This window comes from Loxodonta africana, chromosome 2 (genome assembly GCF_030014295.1).
Source record: "Loxodonta africana isolate mLoxAfr1 chromosome 2, mLoxAfr1.hap2, whole genome shotgun sequence".
NCBI lineage: Eukaryota > Metazoa > Chordata > Mammalia > Proboscidea > Elephantidae > Loxodonta > Loxodonta africana.
The window spans coordinates 208477829-208499160 of NC_087343.1; the positions used below are offsets into that span (position 1 = coordinate 208477829).

General features: G+C 37.7%; 1 pseudogene; it reads left to right on the forward strand.

Moving 5' to 3' along the window:
* The first annotated feature begins 3293 nt into the window (after positions 1 to 3293).
* Positions 3294 to 5264, forward strand: LOC100670188 (olfactory receptor 2H1-like; annotated as a pseudogene).
* The last annotated feature ends 16068 nt before the right edge of the window (positions 5265 to 21332 follow it).

Sequence of the window (21332 nt, forward strand, 5' to 3'; positions counted from 1 at the left end):
ATCCTCCAGAAAACTACTGAAACTAATAGAAGAGTTTGGCAGAGTCTCAGGTTATAAAATAAACATACAAAAATCACTTGGATTCCTCTACATCAACAAAAAGAACACCGAAGAGGAAATAACCAAATCAATACCATTCACAGTAGCCCCCAAGAAGATAAGATACTTAGGAATAAATCTTACCAAGGATGTAAAAGACCTATACAAAGAAAACTACAAAGCTCTACTACAAGAAATTCAAAAGGACATACTTAAGTGGAAAAACATACCCTGCTCATGGATAGGAAGACTTAACATAGTAAAAATGTCTATTCTACCAAAAGCCATCTATACATTTAACGCACTTCCGATCCAAATTCCAATGTCATATTTTAAGGGGATAGAGAAACAAATCACCAATTTCATATGGAAGGGAAAGAAGCCCCGGATAAGCAAAGCATTACTGAAAAAGAAGAAGAAAGTGGGAGGCCTCACTTTACCTGACTTCAGAACCTATTATACAGCCACAGTAGTCAAAACAGCCTGGTACTGGTACAACAACAGGCACATAGACCAATGGAACAGAATTGAGAACCCAGACATAGATCCATCCACGTATGAGCAGCTGATATTTGACAAAGGACCAGTGCCAATTAACTGGGGAAAAGATAGCCTTTTTAACAAATGGTGCTGGCATAACTGAATATCCATTTGCAAAAAAATGAAACAGGACCCATACCTCACACCATGCACAAAAACTAACTCCAAGTGGATCAAAGACCTAAACATAAAGACTAAAACGATAAAGATCATGGAAGAAAAAATTGGGACAACCCTAGGAGCCCTAAAACAAGGTATAAACAGAATACAAAACATTACCAAAAATGATGAAGAGAAACCCGATAACTGGGAGCTCCTAAAAATCAAACACCTATGCTCATCTAAAGACTTCACCAAAAGAGTAAAAAGACCACCTACAGATTGGGAAAGAATTTTCAGCTATGATATCTCCGACCAGCGCCTGATCTCTAAAATCTACATGATTCTGTCAAAACTCAACCACAAAAAGACAAACAACCCAATCAAGAAGTGGGCAAAGGATATGAACACACACTTCACTAAAGAAGATATTCAGGCAGCTAACAGATACATGAGAAAATGCTCTTGATCATTAGCCATTAGAGAAATGCAAATTAAAACTAGGATGAGATTCCATCTCACTCCAACAAGGCTGGCATTAATCCAAAAAACACAAAATAAGAAATGTTGGAGAGGCTGCGGAGAGATTGGAACTCTTATACACTGCTGGTGGGAATGTAAAATGGTACAACCATTTTGGAAATCTCTATGGCGTTATCTTAAACAGTTAGAAATAGAATTACCATACAACCCAGAAATCCCACTCCTGGGAATATACCCTAGAGGTACAAGAGCCTTCATACAAACAGATATATGCACACCCATGTTTATTGCAGCTCTGTTTACAATAGCAAAAAGTTGGAAGCAACCAAGGTGTCCATCAACGGATGAATGGGTAAATAAATTGTGGTATATTCACACAATGGAATACTACGCATCAATAAACAACAGTGACGAATCTCTGAAACATTTCATAACATGGAGGAACCTGGAAGGCATTATGCTGAGCGAAATCAGTCAGAGGCAAAAGGACAAATAATGTATAAGACCTCTATTATAAGATCTTGAGAAATAGTAAACCTGAGAAGAACACATACTTTTGTGGTTACGAAGGGGGGAGGGAGGGAGGGTGGGAGAGGGTTTTTTATTGTTTAATCAGTAGATAAGAACTGCTTTAGGTGAAGAGAAAGACAACACTCAATACATGGAAGGTCAGCTCAATTGGACTGGACCAAAAGCAAAGAAGTTTCCGGGATAAAATGAATGCTTCAAAGGTCAGCGGAGCAAGGGCGGGGTTCTGGGGAACATGGTTTGCGGGGACTTCTAAGTCAATTGGCAAAATAATTCTATTATGAAATCATTCTGCATCCCACTTTGAAATGTGGCGTCTGGGGTCTTAAATGCTAACAAGCGGCCATCTAAGATGCAGCAATTGTTCTCAAGCCACCTGGAGCAATGGAAAATGAAGAACACCAAGGCCACACGACAACTAAGAACCCAAGAGACAGAAAGGGCCACATGAACCAGAGACCTACATCTTCCTGAGACCAGAAGAACTAGTTGGTGCCCGGCCACAATCGATGACTGCCCTGACAGAGAGCACAGCAGAGGACCCCTAAGGGAGCAGGAGATCAGTGGGATACAGACCCCAAATTCTCATAAAAAGACCAAACTTAATGGTCTGACTGAGACTTGAGGAATCCCGGCGGCCATGCTCCCCAGACCTTCTGTTGGCACAGGACAGGAACCATCCCCGAAGACAACTCATCAGACATGAAAGGGACTGGTCAGCGGGTGGGAGAGAGATGCTGATGAAGAGTGAGCTAACTATATCAGGTGGACACTTGAGATTGTGTTGGCAACTCTTGTCTGGAGAGGGGATGGGAGGATAGAGAGAGAGGGAAGGCGGCAAAATTGTCAAGAAAGGAGAGACTGAAAGGGCTGACTGAAGAGGGGGAGAGCAAGTGGGAGTAGGGAGTGAGATGTATGTAAACTTATATGTGACAGACTGATTGGATTTGTAAACGTTCACTTGAAGCTTAATAAAAGTTATTAAAAAAAAAATGAAGTGAATCAAAAACCTCAAAAAAAAAAATAATAAATAAATTACTTTACTTAAGGTGAAAGAACCAGGTGTCTAACTTAGGTTTTCCTCATTTAAAAACTAGTGTATCTTCTAGCCTGAGGTGCTTTTTCAGGCACTCAAAAATGACATTACGTTCAGGATCTCACTGTTCAGAGTCTATGTTGTTGGGTGAGACTATGCTGCTCACAGATAAGAGCACAGGGGCCTGCTTGTACAATAATCTAATTTCATGTGTTCCTATTATTATCATCAAACAATACCAAATAAGACTATTACTTTGGGAACTTCATATTTCAACCCTTTGTTTCAATTATTTTACTGCAGCTACTACATACAAAAACCAAATTTGTTGCCATCAAGTTGATTCCAACTCATGGCATCACCATGTGTTACAGAGTAGAACTGCTCCATAGGATTTTCTTGGCTGTAATCTTTATGGAAGAAGATCACCAGGCCTTTCTTCCACAGTGCCACTGGGTGGGTTCCAATCACCAAACATTAGGTTAGTAGTCAAGTGAAAACCATTTGTACCAGTGATTTACAATTGACTAATTTTTTTTCTTTACTAATCTAAAGGTTGGGAGTTTGAGCCCACCTAGTGGCACCATAGAAAAAAGTCCTAGTGACCTGCTTCCATAAAAATTACAGCCAAAAAAATTACGGAGCAGTTCTACTGTGTAAAATATGGGAATCTCATGAGTTGGAATTGGTTGGAAGGCAATGGATTTTGGTTTTTGTTTGCTTTTTGTTTTTTACTACATTTGTAGCTGAAGGGACATACTGATATCTAAAGTAATCATGAGGTTATCTATGGAGTTGTTGTGATTATAGATTTTAGAGATAATATTCAAGGGAGAGTATCTTACAAATGCCTCTTAAGTATAAACAATACAGCATTATTAAAGAAAGATTGTATCCTTTTGGCTTAATATAAGGCAAAACAGCCATGGCTTATTATAAGGGAAAACGGTCTCCAAGACCTCCTGGACAACTAACGTTTGTCTTCTCTAAAGAAACAGCAGTAGAGTCTTTCTCCAAATTCAGTTTACAAAATTCTACTCACATTTATGTCTGAACCCCAGTGCGAAATGCAACAGGAATGACCAACACGATTTTCCCAATCGGCTTCATTCTTCTAGATTTCTCTAAATGGCCCCAGCTGGAAAAGGTTCTGTTCTGGTTTGTGGCAATCTTCTACATCATGATCATCTTTGGAAACCCGACCATTATTGTGCTCTCTTGCATAAAAAAAAAAAAAAAAAAAAAATTTTTTTTTTTTTTTTGTCTTGCATAGACCCTCATCTCTACACACCTTCTTACTTCTTCCTTAGCAACCTCTCCTCCTTGGAGCTTTGCTTTACCACAACTATGGTGCCCCAGATGTCAAACTTGTGGGGACCTGAGAAGACCATCACCTACATGGGCTGTGTCATCCAGCTCTGTGTTTTCCTCTTTCTAAGTGCCACAGAATGCACTTTGCTGGTGGTGATGGCCTTTGACCGCTATGTTGCTGTCTGCCAGTGACTGCACTACACCATTATTACAAACCCTCTTCTCCGTTAAAAGCTGGCCCTCACAGCCTGGCTCTCTGGCCTGATGGAATCTCTCCCATCACACTCCAGCTGTCCTTCTGTGTCTACCACCACGTGGATGACTTCTTTGTGAGGTGCCTACCCTCATATACCTGGCTTGTGGAGATACCTCCTCCAATGGATGGCAGTTGACCGTCTCTGCCATCCTCTTCACCATCCTGCCTGTAGGGTTGATCCTAACATCCTATGGCTACATAGCTCAAACTGTGGGGAAAATCAAGTCAGAAGAGGGGAGGCAGAAAGCCATTGCCACCTGCTCCTCCCATCTTCTGGTGGTCTTCATGTTTTATGGAACAGCGGCAGTGGTTTACACAGACCCTAAGTACAACTTTGCTTCCAAATATGGAAAGTTCTTCACCTTCCTCTACACTGTAGTAACACCGTTGTTGAACCCTCTCATCTATACTCTGAGGAACAAAGAGGTAAAAGAAGCTCTGCTAAGATTGTGGATAAAGGGGTTCAGTAAACAATAGTGGATAACTGGTCTTTTGGACCAGAAAGAAACTTGAAAACTATGACATCCACCCATACTATTTAAAAGGGAGGGATAGGAACTGGTTGGATGGATGTGAGAAACCCAGGATGGAAAGGGGGAGTGTGCTGTCACATTGTGGGGATTGCAAGTAGGGTCACATAACAATGTGTGTATAAAGTTTTTATGAAAAATTAACTTGAGCTGTAAAATTTCACATAAAGCACAATTAAAAAAAAGGGACACAAGAGAGATTATCTTTGAAACATCACTTAAAAATGTAGTTTAGTTCAAAGAGGGTAATTGATGACTTATTATTTTTTTCTATGATTTAACACACCTTGTTAAAATTATATAAAATGCAGTACAATTTTTGGCACATACACATGCTCATAATGTATTTGGCTAAGGAGAAATATTAGTTACAGTTAACATTTGAGGAATATAAATTATATTTTCTTAGACAACATAAGCACATGAATTGAACACTCTACAATTAACAATTAGATAAATTATATATAATATACATAAATATAAATATATGTACATACCTATATATATGTAAATAATTGTTTGAGTTTTAAAAGAAAATAGACTGGCTACCCTAGATTCCATTACAGAAGCCTAAAGGAAGGAGAATTTCCTTGAAGTTTCCTTAGGAGCTTACTATATATGCAAATCTTTCTTTTTTTTTTTTAATTTGACTATGAGAATGAGAACTTCAGTACAAAGAAGAGGTTCAACTTGCATTGTGTGTGCGTGTGTTTTTGTGTATATTTGCATGTGTGTTTATGTGTTGTGTATGTGTGCTGCATTCTTCCTTTATTTGTAATTATCAGAAGGCTAGACCTGAGTTGGTATTGACTTGACAGCAACAGGTTTGGTTTGGTTTAGGCCACCACAGTGAACCACTTCTAAGGTATTCGAATCCAGAGAAGTCATAAACACTCTCTTTCTTGAGACAGAGAGATCTCTAAATTTATCCCAAATTTAATTTAATCTCTATGTGATTATAAACATACTAAATGTTTTGTCAAATCTGTTTTTCTACCTAGATAAAATAAAGGCTACATCTAGGTAACCTTTATTTTACCTAGGTAGAAAAATAGATTTGACAAAACATTTAGTATAGGGTCGCTCTGAGTCGGAATCAACTCGACGGCACTGAATGGTTTAGAGTTTAATACAAAATAAGATAAGAAAACCTATGTACCTCATGAGTTCTCTGTGTATTTCCTTTTGTATCAGATAATAGAAACACATTTCTGCCTAAATCCAAGTGAGTTTTTTTTTTTTTTTTGCAAGTGGAACTCACATCTTAAGGGTATACTCAGCAATTCAGCACAACAAATTGAAATGGAAATTTCTATTCAGACTTTCTGAAACTTTTTAGGCCCTTGTTCTTGAAAAAAATTCCAAAGATACCATATACTTACAGGAAATTATTAAGACGTATCCATTCTTGATTTATTTGAGTCATTAGGGTGGTTGAAAAATGTTATGGCTAATAGTTGTATAAGTCATTGTTCTAGGAGTGACACTGATGGAAAACTATATGGAAAGCTGATGCCTTAGTGTTAGGGGCTAATGGTAGTACTGTTTACATGACACCCTGGTAAAATTTGAATGGCTATATTAATCAGGATATGTGAGAAGATACTGAGGTAAGGACTTTAATACACAAGGTGGATTTATTTCTTGTAAACACAAAGTCCAGTGCAGGTGTATCTGACTCTTTGGGATATTGTCCTCTGCTTGTGGATATGGCATTCCAAGCTGCTTCATTTTTAAAGTATCTCTATTCCTACAGGTGTTTCCATGATAGGAGAAGACAGAGTTGGAGATCAAATTCCTGATAACTAAATGCTTCCTCTTGGAATTACACACAGCACATTCTCTCATGTGTCATGGGTCAAAGCAATTCAGGTGGTAAGTCAGATACCCACTTCAAGTGGGCAGAGGTCTGCATTCTCCCACGTGTCTCCAAAAGTGGAAGAGCACTGGTTATCTGTGAATAGAGCAATGCCTATCATATGGACAGAAAATAAGAGGGACACAGCTGAAGATGTTTCCTGGGAGTGGGAAATCAGGGAGTAAAAAGCTCTTAGACCCCAAATCCTCCCATCCACTTACATAACTCCCCTATGTGGCACAATAGAACTTTACTTCATGAAGATGTTGAACTCACAAACTCACTGGCTCTGTACTTGGGAAATAGGCATAGCAGAAGGAGTTGAGGTGGAAGGTCTACGTACTGAATTGTGAGACATCCCAGCACCATTCCCTACTTTGGCTTTCAGAATGCTGGCAGTCTTGTCCTCCCATTACCAGACAGAATCCTCTAGGAGAAAATAAATCACCCCAAATAAAATGCCTATAAAAAATAAAACCTATTGCCATCTAGATGATTCCAACTCATAGTGGCCCTATAGGACAGAGCAGAACTGCCCCCACAGGGTTCCCAAAGCTGTAATCTTTATGGAAGCAGGCTGCCACATCTTTCTCTTGAAAAGCTGCCAGTAGGTTCCAACTGCCCACTTTTCGCTTACCAGCCAAGTGCTTAATCACTGTGCCACCAAGCGGGGTGCCCAAATAAATGAACTAGTGAGAGCAGAGTACAGTGAAGCCTACAAGTTTTTATGATGTGCTCTTGTCCAGTTGCAGAGAGCCAGGGGTCAGCAGACTTTCGAAGAAAGCAACAAAAGTGAGAGACCAATATAATAAAATGGGGGAGTGGAGAAGTAAGGAAAGGGAAAACAGAGTTCGTACAGAAAAAAGAAAATTTGTTTTGCAAATAAGAACTGTAATTAATCTCAAAAAGATCAGTACATAAGGACAGGAATTACACTAGAACTGGATGCTATGAAAAAAATAACTGAAAACCAAACCCGTTGCCATTCAGTCGATTCTGAGTCATAGTGATCCCAAAGGGTTTACAAGGAGTGGCTGGTGGATTTGAACTGCTGACATTTTTGTTAGCAGCCAAGCTCTTAACCACTGTACCACCATTAGGAAGACACAACTAAAAACCGCAATGAGATGCTACTTTACTTCCAGAAGCATGGCTAAGACCAAAAAAGTAGAAAATAACAAATATTGGCAAGGATGTAGAGATATCGAAAACTTCCTCTATTGCTGATGGTAATGCAAAATGGTACGGCTGCTGTGGAAAATTGTTCCTTGAAAAGTTAAAAACAGAACTGCCTTATGACACAGCAATCCCACTCTTAGGTATATACCCGAGATACCTAAAAGCGAAACTGATAGACACATGTACAGCAATGTTCACTGCAGCAGGTTTCACAATGGCAGAAATGTGGAAACAACTGAAATGTCCATTAACAGATGAATAAGCAAAATGTGGTATATTACTCGGCCATAAGGTAAATGAAGTCTCAGTACATGGCACAACATGGATGAATCTTGAAAACATTATGCAGAGTGAAATAAGTCTATCACAAAAAAATATGTATATTGTGTGATCTCATTAATATCAAATAGAATAGGCAAACGCACAGAGATCAGAGTTTAACAGTGGTTACCAGGAGAGGGAGGGAAGGGGAAAGAAGGGAACCTTTGTTTAGCTAGCATTGAATTTTTGCATATGAGAATGGAAAACATGGCAATGGATGTTGGTGATGGTTGCACAATGTGCTTGATGTAATTGGTTTCATTGACTTGTACAAGCAAAAAGTGTTGAATTGGCAAATGTTTTGTTGCCTCTTTTTTTACAACACTAAAAAATAGCTAAAAAAAAAAAATTGCTTACCTCAGATTTCCCTGGTTTGTATGTTTAAATTACTCTGAAAAATAGCACATGGCTATTGTTCCATTTATCAGGCCTCTTGAAATACCCTGTGAACAAAACTCTAGATTCAGGTGGCAGTGAGCCTACCTTGGTAGTCCATTAACTTCAATCCCATTCCACTTCCCAAAGAAAATTGAAAATAAGCTTGGTCTAATTTTTTTTTTTTAAATATGCAGTGCATAGTTAATTTAAAGTCCATAGATATAAAATAAATTCACTGTGTTTTAGTCTTTTACTAAAACTAACCAACACTTAACAGTGTTGGGGAGGGGGAGAAAGGAATCCTCCCTTTGTTATATCCAGGAAACTCAAACGTTTTACCAAAAAAGTGTAAAGCTATTTAATCTAAAATGTTTATACTTCTCACCATATCCTCGGCTAACAATCTGGTTCAAGCCATCATTATTTTTTCATCTGGGCTATTCCTGCATGTTTTCCTCTAACCCCCCATGTCCATTTGGTTCGGCTCCAGTGCATCAGTCAAAGTGATCTTTGGAAATCTGCCTCAGATCAGGTCACCTTCTTTAGAACCCTGCAATGGTAGATTCATATCCCATGCTAACGCCTATCTTATTCCCATTCTTTTACCCTCTGGGGTCAGCTCCTCCCCCTCTCGCCTGTTTGCCCCTGTGCTGTAGCCTCAGTGACCTCTTTAGTCATCTTTTTCCAAGCCCTGGACCTTTGCCTATACTGTGCTCCTGCCTAGGACTCCTCCCCCACATCTGCACAGAGTCACGGTCACGTCTATTCACATCTTTCAGTCTTTTGCTCAAAAGTCACTTTCTCAGAAGGGCCTATTCTGTTCATTTCATCTAAAACAGCAACCTCAGCATACCTGACATGATGGCATTATTTTTTCTTAAAATTTTTAACACAATCTGACTTATTTAATATTTATTTTGTTTTGTGTTTGTTTCCTGCCACTAGAATTTAAGCTCAGTATGAGCACAGATTTGTAAAGAATATCTGGCACACAATGAATATATGTTGAATAGCTGAGTATTATCGAGCAAATACAGTCTATAAAATTGCAATATGCATTTTATGCAAATTATATAAAACATGCTAAGAGGAAATACATTTCTTTAAAACATGTCAGGCTCTTGTGTTTATCTTAATGTAATGTAAAACTACCATAAAGTAGGAGTCATACAAATTTTCTAATAATAAATTTAATTCTAGGAAACAATCAATCACAAGTTTCTAAAATCAAGCAGCAATAAAAAAATTTCTATCTAAATCAGAGAGATTTTGTACCTACAAATTTAAGACAATCACTCATGGTGATTTAAACATTAATTTTTTTTATACTATCTTGGACACAGTCGCCAAGATGTCAGCATAATTTACACTAAACAAAGAACCACCACTTCCTGGCTTCTTACAAATGAAAACTGTGAGAAACCTGGAAGCTGTAAACTGCATGGATACAGAAAGACCCGTGCCACCCTAGCATTCCTCCATGTAGGCTTATAACAAAATGACCACTCAGCAGAGCCTGCATTCAGCGCTTGAGCATCAAGCTCGAGAATCCAGTAGCTTTTCAATGACGGGAAAGGAAAACACAGGATTTGGGAACTTTGGGAAGCAGAAAGATTATTGTTATTTCAAGTCTAGTTTAGGAAAAACTCTTGCCCTGAAGAAATGGCATGGTCTTGACATCATATAAAATGTAAAAGAGGCATAAATTGGAAGTTTTAAGTTTGAGAATTCTATGTGAGTCTAAACTGAAAATATACTCACCAGAAAGACAAGAAAAATAAAATGCAGTGAAGTAACACTTCATTTACCAGAACAGAGGTACAGGCACAAAACAGGAATGGTATAAAAATGAGCATCATTTACTCAAAAGGAGATAAATAGAACTTCATTGAAGCTGATCTCAGTGTTTTTGAATTTTATAAACACTGAGTAGCAAAAATGAATTTCTAATATGATTATTCCATTCTCTAGGAAACATAATGTGTGTGTGTGTGATTGCATTAGACAGAGAGAGAGAGAGCACAGAGATGAAAGAGATAAAGAAAAAATAAATGATGTTTTGGGGGATTGCGGGGTCTTTCTTCATTGGCACCTTAGGATGAATTCAAATCACCAACTGTTAGGTTAGTAGTTGAGTGCACTTTGCACTACCAGAGACATATGTAGAGAAATACATTATATATATTCTTCAAAATATTTAAAATTTAAAGAACTTAAAAAATAAGTCTTAGTCACTAGATAATTTACCTAAAAATTTTGAGTTTTGAATAATCCTGGGTAAATGTATTACTATTATGTCTCTTTTAAAACTCAAACCTACACATATTTCCTATATTGATGTTGTTTTCTTTTAAAAAAAACTAAAAAAAAGTAGTTTTTTCTTTTAAACACACCACTAATGTGATGTTATTTTCTCTTTTAGTTTTTCTTTAGTATTTCGAGGCATTAGCACTGCTGCTTGACCCCTTCTTCTTCATTCAATATAGGACTAAGTATATTCTTTCAGGAAACACACTTTATTCGAGCATTTACTTTGAGGCAGACACTATATTGGGCACTGGGGAATTTCTAGTGGTAAAAATGGGTAAAATGTCTCATCTCACGAATCTTACATTCCGTAGTGGAGTACAGGTAATAAAAGAAAAAATGGCAGGGTTATGTTACGGTTAATGTACTGAAGAAAAATGAAGCAGGATGAGAAGCATTTCACTATTTTATATTCACTGATCAGGGATGCCTTCTTAAATAATGGAATAGTGGAAAATTGTTGTTAGTTGTCAGTGAGTCAATTCTGACTCATGGTGACACCAAGTGTGCACAGTAGAACTGCACTCTATAGGGTTTTCATGGCTGTGACCTTTCAGAAGCAGATTGCCAGGCCTTATTTCTGAAGTGCTTTTATTTTCCTCTGGGTGGGTTTGAACCAGTATGCTTTCTGTTTAGTCCAGCACTTAACCATTTGCACCACCCAAAGACTCCTAGTGGAGAACAGAGCTGAATAAATTGAGGAAATAGTTGACAACATATCTGTGGAAAGAAATTATCAAGCAAAGAGAAAAGTAATATTTTAGTTTTAATAAGTTTGTTAAGCCCATTTACATTTATTGTTACACCAAATAAGTTTAATTGTATTCACTCATGTTTTGTTTTATATTATGTTCTCTCTTTTTTATTTTAAAAAGTCTTCCACTATGTAGTCTACTTTTTCAAAAACTTTCTGATATTTAAGAAAATTTGGGTATTTGTTGTTTTCTTTTCACCAATGTTTTAATGAAAAACTTTTAGTCCACTTTTTCTTTAGAGTATCAATTGTTTCCCTTGTACAAATAAGAATAAAATAGTTTTTAAAATATTCTTCGCCCTTTTCTTCCTTCTTTCAGCATCCAATTTTAGTTATTGTTCATACCTTGGTGCTTATTGCTGAAATTTTAGATAGGCTTACATTATCACTATTTGACATTAATTTTAAATAATTTAACTGACATTGACAAACTATGAAGTAGCCACCAGCTTATGCTCCATTTTTTTTTTAATTCTCCCCTAACTTAGATCAATTCTTATTACATATCTTTCTGTTGTCTGACCATCACTACTTCTTGTCTAGTCATAACTAGACCCATGGGTAGTTGAATAATGTGTTGTTTTATTACCATATGTTTTTGCATTGTTCATGTTTTTTTCTCTTATTTGTTTCTAGTTTCACTCCACTGAGGTCAGAGAAAATACTTTGTATGATTTCAATCTTTTTAAATTTATTGAGACTTACTTCATGACCTAACATGTAGGCTATCCTGGAAAATGCTCCATGTGCACTGTACTAGAAAGTACATTGTGCTGTTGTTGAGTGAAGAGGTTTAATTGGTTTATAGCGTCATTCAGGTCCTCTGGTTCCTTGTTGATCTTCTTTCTAGATGTTCTCTCCAATATTGAAAGTGCTGTATTGAAAGCTTCAATTATATTGTAGTGCTATCTATTTCTCCTTCCAAATCTACCAGTTTTTGGTTTATATATTTAGATGCTCCAATGTTGGGTGCATATATATATGTGCATAATTGTTAAATCTTCTTGATGAATTGACCCTTTTATCACTATATAATGAATACTTCTATCTCTTCTAATAGATTTTGTCTTAGAGTCTATTTTGTCTCAAGTAAAGATTGCCACCCCAGCTTTCTTTTGATAATAATTCAGATGGAATACTTTTCCATCCTTTTACTTTCAACGTAATTGTGTCCTTTGGCCTAAGGTGTGTGTCTTGAAAATAGCATACAGTTGGATCTTTTTTTTTTTTTTAATCCATTCTGCCACACTCTATTGATTGGAGCATTTAGTCTAATTGGATTCACTGTAATTGCCAATAAGAAAGCACTTACTTCTGTCATTTGTGTGTGTGTGCATGTGTGTGCTTGTGTGTGTATGTCTTAAATCTTCTTTGTAGTTTTATTCTAATACTGCCATCTATTGTGTTATCTTGATTTTGGTAGTGAGCCATTTTATTCCCTTCTGCTTTTCTTTTGTTTATATATTTTAAAGATATTTACTTGGTGGCTACCATGAATCTTACACTGACAGCATTGAAAACGTCCTGTCAAGTTCATGCCAACTTAACTTCAGTAACAAACAAGAAATTCTATACATACACCATCCTCCTCATTTTGTTGTTATTAAGGATTACATCCTTATATATTTTTTTTACCCTATAAAATAATTTTATCCTACCTTTTTATATATTGGTTATTAAAAGGCATGAAAGACCAAACAATCAAAATTATCTATTTTTTTATATACTTGTCCACACACACACAAAAAAAATGACCAGTGAAAACTTTATGAATTTTGTGTAGTATAAAACAGCCAAACATTGTCTGATATAATGTCAGGAAATGAGCCTCTCAGGTTGGAAGGCTCCTAAAATATGACTGAGGAAGAGCTGTCTCCTCAAAGTAGAGTTGGTCTTAATTATGTGGAAGGAGTGAAGCTTTCAGGACCTTCATTTGTTGATGTGGCATGACTCAAAATGAGAAGAAACAGCTACAAACATCTGTTAATAATCAGAAAGTAGAATCTATGAAGTATGAATCTCGGAAAATTGGAAGTCTTCAAAAATGAAATGGAGCACATAAAGATAGATATCTTAGACATTAGTGCAGTGAAATGGACTGGTTTTGGCCATTTTGGATCAGACCATCACATGGTCTGTTATGCCGGGGATAACAAATGGAAGAAAAATGGCATCACATTCATTATCAAAAATAACATTTCAAAAACTGTCCTGAAGTAAAAATGCTGTCAGTGATAGAATAAATATCCATACTTTTTTTTTTTTTTTATAAGAAAGACGGAAACCCTCGTGGCGTAGTGTTAAGTGCTACAGCTGCCAACCAAAAGGTCAGCAGTTCAAACCCACCAGGCGCTCCTTGGAAACTCTATGAGGCAGTTCTACTCTGTCCTGTAGGGTCGCTATCAGTTGGAATTGACTCGACGGCAATGGTTTTTTTTTTTTCTTTAATAAGGAAGACCAGCTAATACGACCATTATTTAAATTCAAGCACCAACCACTAACGTCAAAGATGAAAAATTGAAGATTTTTACCAACTTCTGCAGTCTGAAATTAATCAAGCGTGCAATCAAGATGCATTGATAATTACTGGCAATTGGAATGTGAAAGCTGGAAATGAAGAAGAAAGATTGGTAGTTGGGAAATATGGCCTTGGTGATAGAAATGTTGCCAGAGATGGCATGATAGAATTTTGTAAGACTAATGACCTAGTCATTGAAAATACATTTTTTCAACAACATAAACAGCAATTATACACATGGTCCTCAATGAATGGAATGTACAGGAATCAAATAGATTATATTTGTGAAAAGAGATGATGGAGAAGCTCAATATCATCAGTCAGAACAAGCCAGGGGTCTACTGTGTAACAGATAATCAATTGCTCATATGCAAGTTCAAGTTGAAGCTGAAGAAAATTATAACAAGTTCAAGAGAGCTGAAGTATGGCTTTGAACACTCCTACCTGAATTTAGAGACCATATCAAGAATAGATTTGATGAGCTGAACACTAACAACCAAAGAACAGACGAGTTGTGGGATGGTATCAAGGACATCACATATGAAGAAAACAAAATGTCATTAAAAAGACAAGAAAGTTTTGTATTCTGTTTATGCCTTGTATTAGGGCTCCTAATGTTGTCCCTATTTTTTCTTCCATGATCTTTATCGTTTTAGTCTTTATGTTTAGGTCTTCGATCCACTTGGAGTTAGTTTTTGTGCATGGTGTGAGGTATGGGTCCTGTTTCATTTTTTTTGCAAATGGATATCCAGTTATGCCAACACCATTTGTTAAAAAGACTATACTTTCCCCAATTAACTGACACTGGGCCTTTGTCAAATATCAGCTGCTCATATGTAGATGGATTTATATCTGGGTTCTCAATTCTGTTCCACTGGTCTATGTGTCTGTTGTTGTACCAGTACCAGGCTGTTTTGACTCCTGTGGCTGTATAATAGCTTCTGAAATCAGGTAGAGTGAGGCCTCCCACTTTCTTCTTCTTTTTCAGTAATGCTTTGCTTATCTGAGGCTTCTTTCATAGGGACAACGTTAGGAGCCCTAATACAAGGCATAAACAGAATACAAAACATTACCAAAAATGACGAAGAGAAACCAGATAACTGGGAGCTCCTAAAAATCAAACACCTATGCTCATCTAAAGACTTCACCAAAAGAGTAAAAAGACCACCTACAGATTGGGAAAGAATTTTCAGCTATGACATCTCCGACCAGCGCCTGATCTCTAAAATCTATATGATTTTGTCAAAACTCAATCACAAAAAGACAAACAACCCAATCAAGTAGTGGGCAAAGGATATGAACACACACTTTACTAAAGAAGATATTCAGGCAGCTAACAGATACATGAGAAAATGCTCTCGATCATTAGCCATTAGAGAAATGCAAATTAAAACTACGATGAGATTCCATCTCACTCCAACAAGGCTGGCATTAATCCAAAAAACACAAAAAAATAAATGTTGGAGAGGCTGCGGAGAGATTGGAACTCTTATACACTGCTGGAGGGAATGTCAAATGGTACAACCACTTTGGAAATCCATCTGGTGTTATCTTAAACAGTTAGAAATAGAACTACCATACAACCCAGAAATCCCACTCCTCGGAATATACCCTAGAGAAATAAGAGCCTTCACACAAACAGATATATGCACACCCATGTTTATTGCAGCTCTGTTTACAATAGCAAAAAGCTGGAAGCAACCAGGGTGTCCTTCAACGGATGAATGGGTAAACTGTGGTATATTCACACAATGGACTACTACACATCGATGAAGAACAGTGACGAATCTGTGAAACATTTCATAACATGGAGGAACCTAGAAGGCATTATGCTGAGCGAAATTAGAGGCAAAAGGACAAATATTGTATAAGACCACTATTATAAGATCTTGAGAAATAATATAAACTGAGAAGAACACACACTTTTGTGGTTACGGGGGAGGGAGGGAGGGAGGGTGGGAGAGGGTTTTTTACTGATTAATTAGTAGATAAGAACTGCTTTAGGTGAAGGGAAGGACAATACTCAATACATGGAAGGTGAGCTCAACTGGATTGGACCAAAAGCAAAGAAGTTTCCGGGATAAACTGAATGCTTCAAAGGTCAGCGGAGCAAGGGCGGGGGTTTGGGAACCATGGTTTAAGGGGACTTCTAAGTCAATTGGCAAAATAATTCTATTATGAAAACATTCTGCATCCCACTTTGAAATGTGGCATCTGGGGTCTTAAATGCTAACAAGCGGCCATCTAAGATGCATCAATTGGTCTCAAGCCACCTGGATCAAAGGAGAATGAAGAACACCAAGGTCACATGATAACTAAGAGCCCAAGAAACAGAAAGGGCCACATGAACCAGAGACCTACATCATCCTGAGACCAGAAGAACTAGTTGGTGCCCGGCCACAATCAATGACTGCCCTGACAGGGAGCACAACAGAGAACCCCCGAGGGAGCAGGAGATCAGTGGGATGCAGACCCCAAATTCTCATAAAAAGATCATAATTAATGGTCTGACTGAGACTAGAGGAATCCCAGCGGTCATGGTCCCCAAACCTTCTGTTGGCATAGGACAGGAACCATTCCTGAAGACAACTCATCAGACATGAAAGGGACTGGACAGTGGGTAGGAGAGAGATGCTGATGAAGAGCGAGCTAATTATATCAGATGGACACTTGAGACTGTGTTGGCATCTCCTGTCTGGAGGGGGGATGGGAGGATAGAGAGAGTTGGAAGCTGGCAAAATTGTCACAAAAGGAGAGACTGGAAGGGCTGACTCATTAGGGGGAAAGCAAGTGGGAGTTCGGAGTAAGGTGTATATAAACTTATATGTGACAGTCTGACTTGATTTGTAAATGTTCACTTGAAGCTCAATAAAAGTTAAAAAAAAAAAAAGACAAGAAAGAAAGGAAAGATCAAAATGAATGTCAGAAGTAACTCTCAAACTTTCTCTTAAACATAAAGTATCTAAAAATTGATGAAATGATGAAGTAAAAGAGCTGGACAAAAGATTTCAAAGGGCAGCTCAAGAAGACAAAATATTATAACAACGTCTACAAAGACCTGGAGTTAGAAAACCAAAAGGGAAGAAAGCACTTGGCATTTCTCAGGCTAAAAAAACTGAAGAAAAAATTCAAACCTCAAGTTGTAATATTGAAGGACTCCAGGGGCAAAATATTGAATACCACAAGAAGCATCAAAAGAAGATGGAAGGAATGCACAGTCACTGTACAAAAAAAAAAAAAAAAGAATTGATCAGTATTCAACCAGTTCAAAAGGCAGCATCTGATCAATAACTGATGGTACTGAAGGCAGAAGTCCAGGCTTCTCTGAAGATATTGGTGAAAAACAAGACTCCAGGAATTGATGGAATACCCTTTGAGATGTTTCAACAACCGGATGTAACACTGGAAATGTTCACTTATCTATGCCAAGAAATTTTGAAGACAGGTTCCTGGCCAACTGACAGGAAGAGATCCATATTCCTGCTCATTCCGAAGAAAGATGATCCAACAGAATGCGGAAAGTAGCTAACAATATCATTACTATCACACAAGTAAAATTTTGCCGAATGTAATTCAAAAACAGTTGCAATACTACATTAACATTAAACTGCCAGAAATTCAAGTAGGATTAAGAAGAGGATGTGGAGCGAGAGGTATCATTGCTGATAACAGATAGATCTTGATGGAAAGCAGACTTCCAGAAAGATGTTTACCTGTGTTTTATTGACTATGCAAAGATATTCAATTGTGTGGATTCTCACAAATTATGAATAACATTGCAAATAATTAGAATTCTGGAATATTTAATTGTGCTCATGAGCAACCTGTACGTAGACCAAGAGGCGGTCATTTCAACAGAACAAGGGGGATACCGGATGGTTCAAAATCGGGAAAGGTGTGCATCAGTGTTATGTGCTTTCATCACACTTATTCAATCTGTTTCCTGAGCAAATAATCCAAGAAGCTGGACTATATGAAGAAGAATGAAACATCAAGAATGGAAAAAGACTCATTAACAACCTGCATTATGCAGATGACACGACCTTGCTTGCTGATAAACATCAGTATGAATTGCACCTCATACATGAAGAAAGTAAAAGAACATGAAGAAAATAAAAATCCTCACAACTGGACCATAAACAAAAAAATAAACAACATCATGATAAACAGAGAAATGATTGACTTTGTCAAAGATTTCATTTTATTTGTATCCACAATCAATGCCCATGGAAACAGCAGTCAGGAAATCAAATGACCTCTTAATTCATTCTGCTTGAAGTTCTTTGAGCTTCTTGGATTTGTAGATTCAAGTCCTTCATCAGGTTTAAGAATTTTTCTTTGATTATTTCTTTTAATGTTATTTCTGTCCCTTCTCTCTCTCTCATCTCCTGGAATTCCCAGGATGCATATTTTAGGTCTGTATACGTTGTCCCATAATCTCATTAAACCATGCTTAGCATTCTTGTGCCTATGTTCTTGTTAATTTTTACCCTTTGAAATTTTGCCTATCTTATCCTCTAATTCTCTGATTCTTTGTTCAGCTTGATAGACTCTGTTGTTAAATTCTTCCATTGTACTTCCCATTTCAGTTATTGTCTCTTTCAGTTCCAATATTTCTGATTGCTTTCTTTTTATAGTGTCTTTCCCTTTTTATAAATCCTTATTTTGTTCATACATATTTTTCTTATTTTTTTTTTTTAGACCTTTATTTATGTTTCCCCTTAGTTCTTTGGTTATGTTTAACATTGTTGTAATGTATTCTTTCCATTCTGCTTATTACTTGTACTTCATTGATGCAATTTTACTTCCTTTTTCTTCATTTGGATGGGCAATTATTCTCTTATGTTTGTATGTCTTGTGATTTTTTTTTTTTTTTGAAGCTTTGGAATTTTTAAGGGTCTTAATTTTCTCAATTCTCTCCTGTTTGGATGTTTTTTTTGCACTAACCTCTTAGGTGGGCAGAGCCTTTGGACCTTGCTCACTGCCTCCTCTCCCTCTCTGTTATAGCTCCTTCTCCATGTTTTAATTAGAATTCCAGAGTCCAAGAGTTCAGTTCTCAACTTGAAGTGTCTCCTAAACACACTAGGGAACACACAGCGATCAATCAATCCACCAAATGAGGCAACTACTCAGGAGAGATATCATGCACTAAACTATCTGTCCACCAGGGGGTGCAGTTCTTTCTGCCTCTTCAGCTCTTTTTCTGTGACCAATTAATCAGTTGGAAAGCCAACACTCAGTGAACCCCCTGCAGAGCTGGGTGTTACCCTCAGGTTTTGCCTGAGTCTTCCTTCCCTGCTCTGTGTGGGCCACTTATATATGAGCTGACAAGCAGATTTTCCTCTGTATTAGGAAAAGAAGGGGTAGTGATCCACAGACAGATTGCCAAGGTATTTATCTAGTTGATTTCAGAGCTCCAGAGATCCTGTGTTGGTTGAAGGAGCAGTATCTACTCAAGAGACATGCCTCCTAGCTTCACTGCAGGGGACATTCTGTAGCAATTCATAAAAGATGACAGTTACTAAGTGGGAGAGGTGGTGTCATACTCCAAACAAACCCCCAGGGAGGTCTTCCTGGCTGATTTCAGAGTTCTGGCTGTAGTATGTTGGCTGTGGTTGTAAGTTTCACTCAAGGCATATGCTTCCTAGCTCTCAGTCATCTGTTCTCAGAGCCAACCAGAAGGGGAGGCCATCAGACTCCAAATGTTCCCCAGGGAGATCCCTTTTTTTTTTTTTTTTTTTTTGGGAGTCTTAGCTATGGGGTGTCCACTGTGTGAAGGCAGGTGGAGTTCTGGCTTTGGGAGAAGACTTCACTGTAGGTGGCCTTCTGTAGCAATTTGCAGCAGTCTGACAGCCAACAATTACTTAGTGTGGGAGGGGCTACCACACTCAGAACAGACTCCCAAGGAAATATTCCTTGTTGATTTCTGAGCCCTGGCAATAGCATGTTGGCTGTGGTAGCAGGCTCCACTCAAGGTGCCCATTTGCTAGCTGACAGCAGCCTCAGTTAGCAGCTCTCAGCGTTGACCAAAAGCAGGACTGGGGATGAGAGGCAGATCCAGCTGACCCCAGGGAGACCTGTCTTGTTGGTTTTGGGTGCACAGGCAGGCAGAGTGCTGGTTGTGGGAGTGGGCTCCACTGTAGGAGGCCTTCTAGAATAATTTTCAGTTGTTTGGCAGCCTATAGTTACCTGGCAAAGGAGGGGTTGTCATACTCCAAACAGACTGCAACGGGGGTCTGCCTTATTGATTTTAGAGATTAAGATTGGTGTCTGTCCCTTTACAGAGGCAGGGGATGTAGTGGCTTGGGAAACAGGCTACTTTACTGGGGCCTCTTCTTCAGTTCTCAACAGCCTGTGGCCTTAGTGGCTCAGGGGAGGGGTAGGGATGGTGGGAGAATTCATTTTCCTACCCTATGCAATTTGTCATTTTCTGGTTGACTTTTGCCAGTCAGCTGTATCTTGCTGCTGTCCTCTGCTCCTTGATTCAGAGTCCCTCAAGAACTAGTACAATTTTCCTGTTGTATTCCTTGGTGTGTTTGTGTGAGATGGTTGCAATGATGATCTGTTTATGCCACCATCTGCCCAGAATCTCCCTCAATATCACTAAATAACATTTTATATAACTTTTGACCTATAATATATTTTTAAAATGAAGACTACATTTTCAAAGAATTTACATGAAACTAGGGAGAGGTACATGAAAGTAAAATAACATGCAATTCATTTGGGGGAAAAGGCAAGTGTGTGTGTGTGTGTTGTATGTATCAGAACTCTATGTTTATAGAAAATGTAAGTTTAATACATCCACTTGCATTATTGCCAAAGCAAATAAAACTATAAGTAGAATGGATGCCTTCTAAACCAAGAAAAAATAATAATGAGTAGGCCATAAGCTTCAATCATTCTGACAAAAGGAAAAAAAAAAGAACAAGGACACAAATAAATCAAATAAGATAACAAAAACTTACAGAAATAAGTAAAACTATACAAATAACGGACTAAAAATAAGTGGATTAAATTTGCTTATTAAAGGGCATCAACAATCATACTAAGCAAATGAATATATCTGAAAGTACATTATAGAAGACAAAGTCAAAGCTAAATATCCAAAAAAGGTTAAAATGAAGGAATGGAATATGATCTAGCGTTCAACACAACATAAAATAGAGCAAAGTAATAGAAGTGTATCGGGAGG